This window comes from Aedes albopictus, chromosome 2, assembly GCF_035046485.1.
Source record: "Aedes albopictus strain Foshan chromosome 2, AalbF5, whole genome shotgun sequence".
NCBI lineage: Eukaryota > Metazoa > Arthropoda > Insecta > Diptera > Culicidae > Aedes > Aedes albopictus.
Genome location: NC_085137.1, coordinates 232,859,372 through 232,868,970, shown reverse-complemented (window position 1 = coordinate 232,868,970; position 9,599 = coordinate 232,859,372).

The following is a 9,599-nucleotide window of genomic DNA, read 5'->3' as shown; positions in this document are numbered from 1 at the left end:
ACACTCAGATTTCTCCACCGCTACACCACATTCATTCTGCAAACGAGTCGGAATGTAGACCGATAATCCCCGCCGAACGACTGGCAACGAGGTCCAACCGAATCCGGACTGTGCCGTGTAACTGGACGTTGTGGAGAAGAAGTCTACAATGCAAGTCAGCACTTGGGTGACCTAGGTCGCCATTAAGATTAGATCTTTTCTTTTTCATTCTAGTAAGCATATTTTTCTATGAGTGCACACATAATCCTTACCAAAACTGGAATAATATTCTTTATCCATTTCAATAGAATTAATTTTTGGTGATATTTTCGAGTGCCTTCAGTTCCTGAGTAGTGGGTTGTGTTTTGAGGGTCAAAAAGTATTTTATACAACCTGTTGAACTCAAAGATGTCCTCAGAACTTTTCCCAACCTGATCGCGGAAAAATCTTTCCAATTTATTTTGTATTATTTTTATGATTAAATATTTAATTGCATATTTCAAAAGTATTAGTGTTGTGAGTGGGGGGAGGGGTGGTCTGCAATGCTTTTTTATTTCGTTTCAGAGAGCGAGTAATGGCGCTTAAGCCTAGGCTTTCGAGCCCGGACACAGATCAAATACCTGTGTTCCATCCCAGGAGTTGGCATACCAATGGAGTGCAAATTAACCTTCTTAGCTTCACCACTCCCAACGATTTTTTACCCAATCCTCATACCCTTGTAAACGAAACGGTTGGTACGGTTGTCCCCGTTTCTTCTTCTGTCAAATTCGAAAACTTGTGTCAACCATGTTATTCATAAGTGGATAATCTGATTGCCACAACTTTTTTGAGTTATCTTTGAACCCATTAGTCTGCACAGTGGGCCTGACCGTTTTAATATTTGTATCACATCATACCTGATATGCTGCAAATATTAATGATGACAAGAAAATACCGAAAGTAATTTTGGTATTTCCAGGATGCTTTTCAATACTGGCTGTGCAAGCACTAGAATAGAATAGAATAGAATATAATAGTTGAGACAACCAGTAGTATTCCGGAATCGGTTCCGGGTGTCTTGCAGGAAGTGGTCAAATGCATATAAGAGCCAAACCCATGCATGCGACATATCATACCACGGCTTTTTCGATAACCTGATGAACGGTTCACAAAAAAATAGTCTCAGATCACATTTGAGACTACCGGTAGAACCCGTTTTGTTTGTCTCGGCAGAAAGACCAAAATGTAAAATGAATCAAATCCATGCATGTACATCAATTTTCGGCTTTTCACAAAACCTGTTCAACAGCTAGCAAGAGACTAGTCTCAGACCATATTTGAGACAATAGGTATAGTCTTGGAACCGGTTCCGGCTATCTCAAAGGAAGTGGTAAAAACAGTGAAAATAATCAATGCAAGCGATAAATATGTGTAAGAGAACAAAATCTTGACAAAACTGATGCAGGCTCATCAAATCACATCTTCTCATATTCCTGAGGTGTAAATATACAGTAGAATGGGGGTTTCATGAGAAAATTGAAATTTAATCGCATCAACCTCGAGCAAAGTTTTTCAATCCCCTTTTGCGTCTAAAATTTTTTGTCAAATTTTTTGAATCTAGTAACCAATTATAATAAAATATAGCCTGAAGTGTGCAGGAAAAAGTTTATCGAAGACTGTAAAGTGATGTTTGGTTGTGAAATAAATTATATTTAAGCTTGTTATTATCTTGGTATTGATGGTATTCCAGTAATAGTAAAGGTGGTCACGCAGTCAACTAAGAGGTCTGACATTTTTCAGCTCTGCCTATACATTGAACATAACACCGGAAATTTGTGCCATCAGTAACTCGATGATGGCTTGGATTCTTGCTTTTATAAATAAATTGTTCACAGGATTCAGGATGCTTACGTCGACGGAAAGATCATGAGTACATATTCGACGAGAAAGGCACTATCACCACTAGGTGGATTAATCCGGGTTTTTTTACTCAGCTTTGGCGAGGAGCTGACGGTGGTGGTCAACCGCGCGAGTGATGGAAGGTTAACATCATGTGTCAAAAGTACAGGGGATGGCCAAAATGTTTGGGATAGGCAACTTTTTTTCTCCAACAAAAAAATTCAACATGCTGTAACTTTTCATAGAGTGCATCAAAAAATCTCAAATTTTGACTGTTTGTCAACCTATTATATGTGCATCTATGGTACAAAATTGGGCTCGATTGAATAATTTTTCGCGAAGTAAGAACCGTTCGGGTAAAACACTATTATTGAGACAACTAGTTTTTGAACTGTCATATCTCAGAAACCAGGGAACCGAATTTAATGATTTTTTTAACGTTCATCAACTATATATTGATACTTAATACGACGTAATAAAATGTAACATTTTCTCACGGCGAATTAAGTTACACCGGGTTGAAAATTTTACCCATATAGAGGAAAATAAGTCAAATTTACAATACCACACAAAAATTACTAAATGTGTTCTTCCTTCAATCTTAATGGGCTCCAATATATCTAATTAGAGATAACTTGAGAACAGAAGTGGAAAATCTTTGGATATCAACACTAAAATTTATTGACATTGATGTAAAAAAATACATTTTTTCGAAACAAATCTGAAAAAAATGAATCCATAACTTTTTTCTACGTCCAAAAAGTACCAATGTTTTAATAGTTTGTGAAGCATTTACATAGTGTTAGTGTACGTTCAAAATTTCATTCAATTCGGTTCACTAGTTTCCGAGATATGACAGCTCAAAAATGAGTTGTCTAAAAAATAGTGTTTTACCCAAACGGTTCTAAGTTTGTGAAACATTAATCAATCGAGCCCAAATTTGTACCATAGATGCACATATAATTGGTTGAAAAACAGTCAAAATTTGAGATTTTTTGATGCACTCTATGAAAAGTTATGGTATGTTGAACTTTTTTGTGAGAGAAAAAAAAGTTGCCTATCCCAAACATTTTGGCCATCCCCTGTATTTCGCTTTATTCAAATAAATTAACAGTTAAGAGAGCGTTTATAAATGACGTAGCATTTTAGGGGTGGGGGGGGTCTGGGATTAAGTGACGAGCCATGTATTAGGTATGAAAAAATATACTACAAGGAGGGAGGGGGAGTAAAAAGTCGGCCAAAAATGCTGCGTCATTTATGGGCGCCCTCTAATAATCATTGTATTGAGTTCATAAAGGAAGGAAAATGATCTGTAGGCAATGAAGTAAACCCCGATATTGTGCTCTTAATATGAGTAGTATCATTTTTCTTCTCAAGTTGATGTTCCAAACATGAAAGGCCCAAGGATGGGCCATGCTTCCTTGTTTGTTCATTATGTACTTTCAAAGAGAAATTTCCTTCGCCAATAGGACCACTTTTCATTCATAAATCATGCTACTGGTGCAATGATACCCGTAACTCAAGGAAGCCAAAAATGTGTCCATTAAGATAAGGTTTTGAACCCGCCATCTTCAAAATCGTCTAAATGAATACCCGCGTTTCTACCGCTTCGACTTTATCAGGCCAAACATGTCTAAAGGTCCTATCTGCAGCAGAGAGGCTCTCTTTTGTTTCTCTCTCTTTCGTTAATAGCTCAGCTGTTTATTTGAATTATGATTGTCTCCTTGCAAAGAACGATGGTCAAAACAATCGTCTTTTGATTTGTACTGCAAAAGTAGTGCAAAAAGTGCAAAAGTGCAAAAAGTGTACCATTACATTGCATTGCAATAAATAAAAGAGAAAGTGAACAAAGAGAGCCTCTCAAATGCAGATAGGACCTATTGAAATGTTTGTCCTGAATATGGACTCTCGAAAAGAAAATGGGTAAAATAATAACAATAAATGTTCCTTTAAATTGTTATTCTTTGAGATAAAATAAGATTCTCTTCCCTGACTACTATTATTAGGGGGTTGATTTATTACATTTGATGAGCTTCACTATTTCAACCACTGAGCTGTGTGTCATTACATACATTACAAATGATGAGCTCAAAATCTTTTATTACCTAAAGCTGTGTAACAGAACAAAACCGATATCGAATCACCACCCACTTACTCATACAGTATTCATTTATCAGTTTTGCCGCAACAACGCATGAACCCGTTACACCTAGTTAGTATTTGAGTATTGATTGATAAATGTATCACACAGAGCGATGTCTTTCTCTTGAAGGTGCACCACCGAGCTTCTTCAGTTACCCGAAAGCGTGCTGTCAGTCAGTGTGTACCTGATACTCATTAAAACTTGATCACCCACTACATACTAACTTCGATGAATCTCGCGTGCCTCGGTCTTCGGGTAGTACTTGCTGTTATTGCCACGAGCCAATAAGTTACTCGCTAGCAATTCTCAACGCCTTAGTTTACTCTTTCTGTTTTCGCTCTCTCTCGTGAATTGAACCTAAATATTTCTTTATATCAGTGGTTTTCAGAACACGTGTTGGAGCAGCAGAAACAATTATGTAAACAAGAGTTTGTTTATTGACTGAATTTTTTAAAAACAGTTCACATGTAAAAATATACTTTTCAAATGGAGTAACAATTAAACAGAACTGCTCACCAGCACAAGTGTGATGGTTTGCCCCGAAAGGGCTATAAATCTTCTGAATCAGCTGATTTGGACTCTCAGAATCAACTTTCAACAAATAAGCGAAAACGATTAAGTCTAAGAGAGCGCTCAAGTTTGTATGAGAAAACATGGCCAAATGTATGCAGACATCTAAGTTTTCAATTTTTGCCGTTAGGTTGAGTTGTAAGCGTTCAATAATTAAAACTTGCGATACTCTTGTAGCAGGCTGTATGCTAAACAACTTTGTTGAAGACCGCAAAGCGATCCGTCGCCTGTGAAAAAAGTTACTCTGGAACCTCCTTTTATGCACGATTTGGGTGGGGTGCATAAAATCAAAATGTGCCTAAATAAAGTTTGGGCTTTAAGAACAGACTTGTTTTAATCTCAAATTCCCCGACTTTGACGCCTTCTCACGATTTTGAACGCACAAATCTCTTCGTAGACAAAACTAGCGCATCTGATATTTCTATTTTAAGCTTCTAACAAGTGAGCAGGAACAAAATAAAAAATGCACAAAAAACATTTTAATAGCGTTTCTAGAAGTTTTGAAGGCATTTCAGGGGCGTTTCAATGGATTTTGAGGCGCGTTTCAGAGGGTTCCGGGAGTCTATTAACCCTAGTAGGATTTTGGGGTCAATACGACCCAGACAGCCACGCTGAACGTGCACTACGCCATTGTAGTGCGAAAAACCTAATATCTTAGGAGGGTTAACGGCTTCCAAAGAGATTTCGGAGGCATTTAAAATTGATTATGATAATTTCAAGGGCGTTTCAATGGGATTACGGAGGTTAAGAGCATTTCGAGTCATTTTAGGTCAAGACCGTATCAGGGTTTTCAAGAACACCCTTAAATTATAGGCCATTTCAGGGGCGTTTCAAAAGATTGTGATGGGCTCTGAAATCCTCTGAAACTTCCTGAAATGCCTCACTAATCCCCCTAAAACCCACATGAACCCCATGCAACGCACTTGCGACACTCCGAAACCACCAAAAACGCCTCCGTAACACCTCTGAAACCCGCCGAAAATGCACAGAAACTTCCTGAAATGGTTCTGAAGTCACACTCAGCCCACCTTGGACCGCATGCAACGTACCTGATACCCGCCGAAACCCACGAAAATGCCTCCGTAACGTCTCTGAATCACGCCAATAATGCTCTGAAACTTCATGAAATGCCTCTAAAATCCCCCCTTAACCCACTCAGACCCTATGTAACGCATCTGAGAGCTTATGAAACCCCCGAAAATGCCATAATCCCTCCAAAAATGCTCTGAAACTTCCTGAAATACATCCGGAGTCCCCCAAAAACTCCCTCGGATCCTATGTTACGCACCGAAGACCCTCCGAAACCCCCAAAAACGCCTCTGAAACCAGACCAAAATGCTATGAGACTTCCTGAAATACCTTCGAAACTTCCATAAGACCCACTTGGACCCCATATAACGCACGTAAGAACCCCGGAAACCCCCAAAAACGTACCTGTAATGCCTTCAAAACCAAACGAAAATTTTCTGAAACTCTCTGCTGTGCTTTCGAAAACCCCCTCCGAATCCTTCTAAAACCTCTTGGGACCTCCTGAAACGTCCCTTCAACCTCCCTTTACTCTCCCCTATAAACACCCCTGGCCACCGTTGCAATAGTTACCGTCATTATTAAATTTTCTTATGCACAATATTGGTTCTGAGAAATTTTCTCTCTTTTTGTGCAGGGCACATGCATAAATTAAAAGTGTTAAAAAATAACATGCATAGAAAGAGGTTTTTGTGTATACCCTAGGCAATAAATTTCAGGTGTGCTTCAGAAGCATTAAAGGAAGAATTCAGGGAGCTTCAGGTGAAATTTATTTTGGAGGGATTAAAGCTCAGAGGCCTTAATAGAAGTATAAGGAGCATTTCAGAGAGCTCAGGGAGCTCCAGAGCAGTGTCTGTAGCCCCCTGAAACAATTCTGAAAAAAAACCTGTAAAAGCTCTGTATAGCACTTAAACACTCTTCTTGTTCCACTCGTCCGTGGGAGACTTTTCCCAGAAGAACACAAGCTTTCTTTCCCACTCCGATTTTAATTCTTGCACAAATTACTTCCCCCAGGCAATGCACAATCGGGCGGGTATAATCGAGTGGAATCGTCGCGATTTGGTAGCTTTCGGACACCACAAAACCGAAACAAGACCGGGATAGGTGTAAACGCGACGAGATGCACAATTCAATTCATTAAATTTATTTACATTTCTTATGCTACTATTTACATGTGATGTGTGTTCGGTATGCGGTATTTTGCGTGAGTCAAATTCAATAATTATTCTACATGGAAGTATTTAACAAGCTCCTAAATCCCACTGAGACCTAGACCTGTGCGCCGCCGCGCCACGCCGCCGCCGCCGACACTTTTTGCCCCACGCCGACGCCGACCGCGGTATCGGCAGCACGCCATACGCCGATGTTTGTCACGCCGCCGATTTTCATTTTTCACGCCGGTGATCAGCGCACGAACAAAATTTTGTTTACATAAAGTTGAGATAAAATACTAATTTTCTTTCGAAGATTCCTCTAAAATTCCAATCAAAGAATTCTTCAGAAGTTCCTTTAGAGATCTCTTCAGCAGTTTCTTCAAAGATGTCTCTAGTAGTTCCTTCAGAGATTCAGGTATGCCTCTAGGAGTTTCAACATGCATTTTTTTTTTCAGAAGACCTCTCAGGAAGATCTCGGCAGAAGTACCTTCAGATTTTTTTTTTCAGGAGGATTCAAGGATGCCTCCTAGCAATACATCCGAGATTCATCCAGAAGATTCATCAGGTGTTCCCATAGCAGATCGTTCAGAGATAAGTTAGAGAGTTTCTCCAGAGATTTTTTTTCCTGAAATTCCATCAGGAATTCATTCAGGAGTTCCTTCAGGAAATAGTCCAGGAGTTTCTTCAGAGATTACTCTAGGAGATCTCTCAGGAATTCCTCTAGAATTCCAACAACGGGTTCCTCCTGGCGTTCTGTGTTCTTCAGAAATCACTCCAAAAGTTCCATCAAAGGTACCTTCAGGAAATCCTAGGAGTTCCTTCAGATATTCCTACAGAAGTCCCTTACAAGGAATGATCCAGAAGTTCCTTCGGTAACCTCTTCAGGAGTTCCTTCAGGAGTTTATTAGGAATTCCTTCAGAGGTTCTCTGAGCTATTTCAACAGGAGTTCGCTCGGGTATTCTTTCAGACGTCCCTTCAGAGATTCTTTCAGGAGGATTCATAGATGCCTCCTGGAGATCCATCAAGAGTTCCGTTAGAAGTTCTTTCAGGAATTCTAACAAACGGTCCTGGATATTAGTATAGGAGTTCCTGCCGGGATTCCTTCTGAAGTTCATTTGACTTTTCCAGTCTTGACAAATTTCAAATTCAGCTATTTAATCTTGTCCGACGTTTCGATTACATTTGGTATCTTCCTCAGGGACTCAATTATTGCCGATTTTTCGTTCATTGTTGTTCTGTCGAACAATGATTGTCGAACGGACTGAGTTTTCTCTCACAGCAGTTAACGATTTTTGGATTCGACTGCGATAGAATTTAACTTTGAAATGGCTTTTCTAGTCTTGACAAAATTCGAATACAGCTATTTCATAACGTTATTTTAGAAATTCATACAGATGTTTCTTCAGAGGTTCCTCCTGCATTTCTTCAGGGATTCCTTCAGAAGTTCAGAAATCTCTCCAGGATTCCAGGAGTCCAGGAGTCCAGGAGTCTCTTCCGAGAGATCCAGGAGTTCCTTCTGAGGAGGATCTAAGGATTTCCCTAAAAGTTTGTTCAGGGATTCCTACAGAAATCCATTCAAAAATTAGTATAAGAGTTCCTTTTAAGAATTCTTCAGGATATCCAAAAGGGTTTTCTTGGAGAAGTTCATTTAGGAATTCATCCATGAGTTCTTCAAGGTATCGCTCTTGGGATTCTTTCTTAGATTTTTCCAGGAGGACTCACGGATGCTCCAGGAGTAAAATCAGAGATTTCCTACAGGAGTTCTTTCAGGGAATCTTGTTAAAGTTCCTTCAAGAATTTCCTCAGGAATATAATCAGGCATATCTCCAGGATATTATTGTGGGATCTCTTATGGAGTTTCTACAAGAATTCCACAAGCATTTCCTTCTGGAATTCCTCCAGGAATTCTTTTGGGGACTCCTCCTGACAATCTGTCGGGGATTCCTCCTGGAAATCCTGCAGGGATCCCTCTATCCAGAAAGATTCCCTCGGGAGATTCCGCTAAAAATCCTTCAAGAATTCCACCTGGAAATCGTTCGGAGATTGCTACCGGAATTCTTTCGGGGATTCCCCCTGGGATTCCTGCATCGATTTCTCCTGTAATTTCTTTGGGGATTCCTCTTGGACTTCCTTCAGAGGTTCCTCATGGGATTCCTTCGAGTATTCATCCTGAACTTCCTCCTGGAATTTATTAGGAAATTCTTCAAAGAAATCATACGGAAATTTCTCCTGGAATTATTTCGAGGATTACTCTTGGAATTCCTACGGGGACTCTTCCTAGATTTCCTTCAGAGTTTCCTCCTAGACTTCCTTGAAGAATTCCTCCTGAATTTTTTTCAAGGTTTCCTCCTGATATTCCGTCGTGGATTCTTCCTGGACTTCCTTTGGGGATTCCTCCTGAAATTCCTTCGAAAATTTCTTCGAATATACAACTTAACTTCCTTCTTGGAATTCCTCCGGGGATTCCTCGTACAATTTCTTCGTAGGTCTCTGCTAGAGTTCCTTCAGGAAATCTTCCTGAATTTCCTTTGGAGATCTTTTCTGGAATTCTGTCGAGACTTACTAGACTTACTTCATGGATTCCACCAGAAACTCTTTCAGAGATTTCATTTGATACTCGGTCGTAGATTTCTCCTGGAATTTCTTTGATGATTCCTCTTAGAACTCCTTTGGATTTACTCATGGAATTCCTTCGATAATTTCTCCTAAAATTCATTCGGGATTCCTCCTGGAATTAATTTGGAAGTAAAAAGAAAATCATGTTAAGTACTGTTTCTTTGAATTCCACTATCGAGGATTTCGGTTTGAAATCCTTTGGAGATTCCTTCTGGAGTTCTTCGGAAATTCC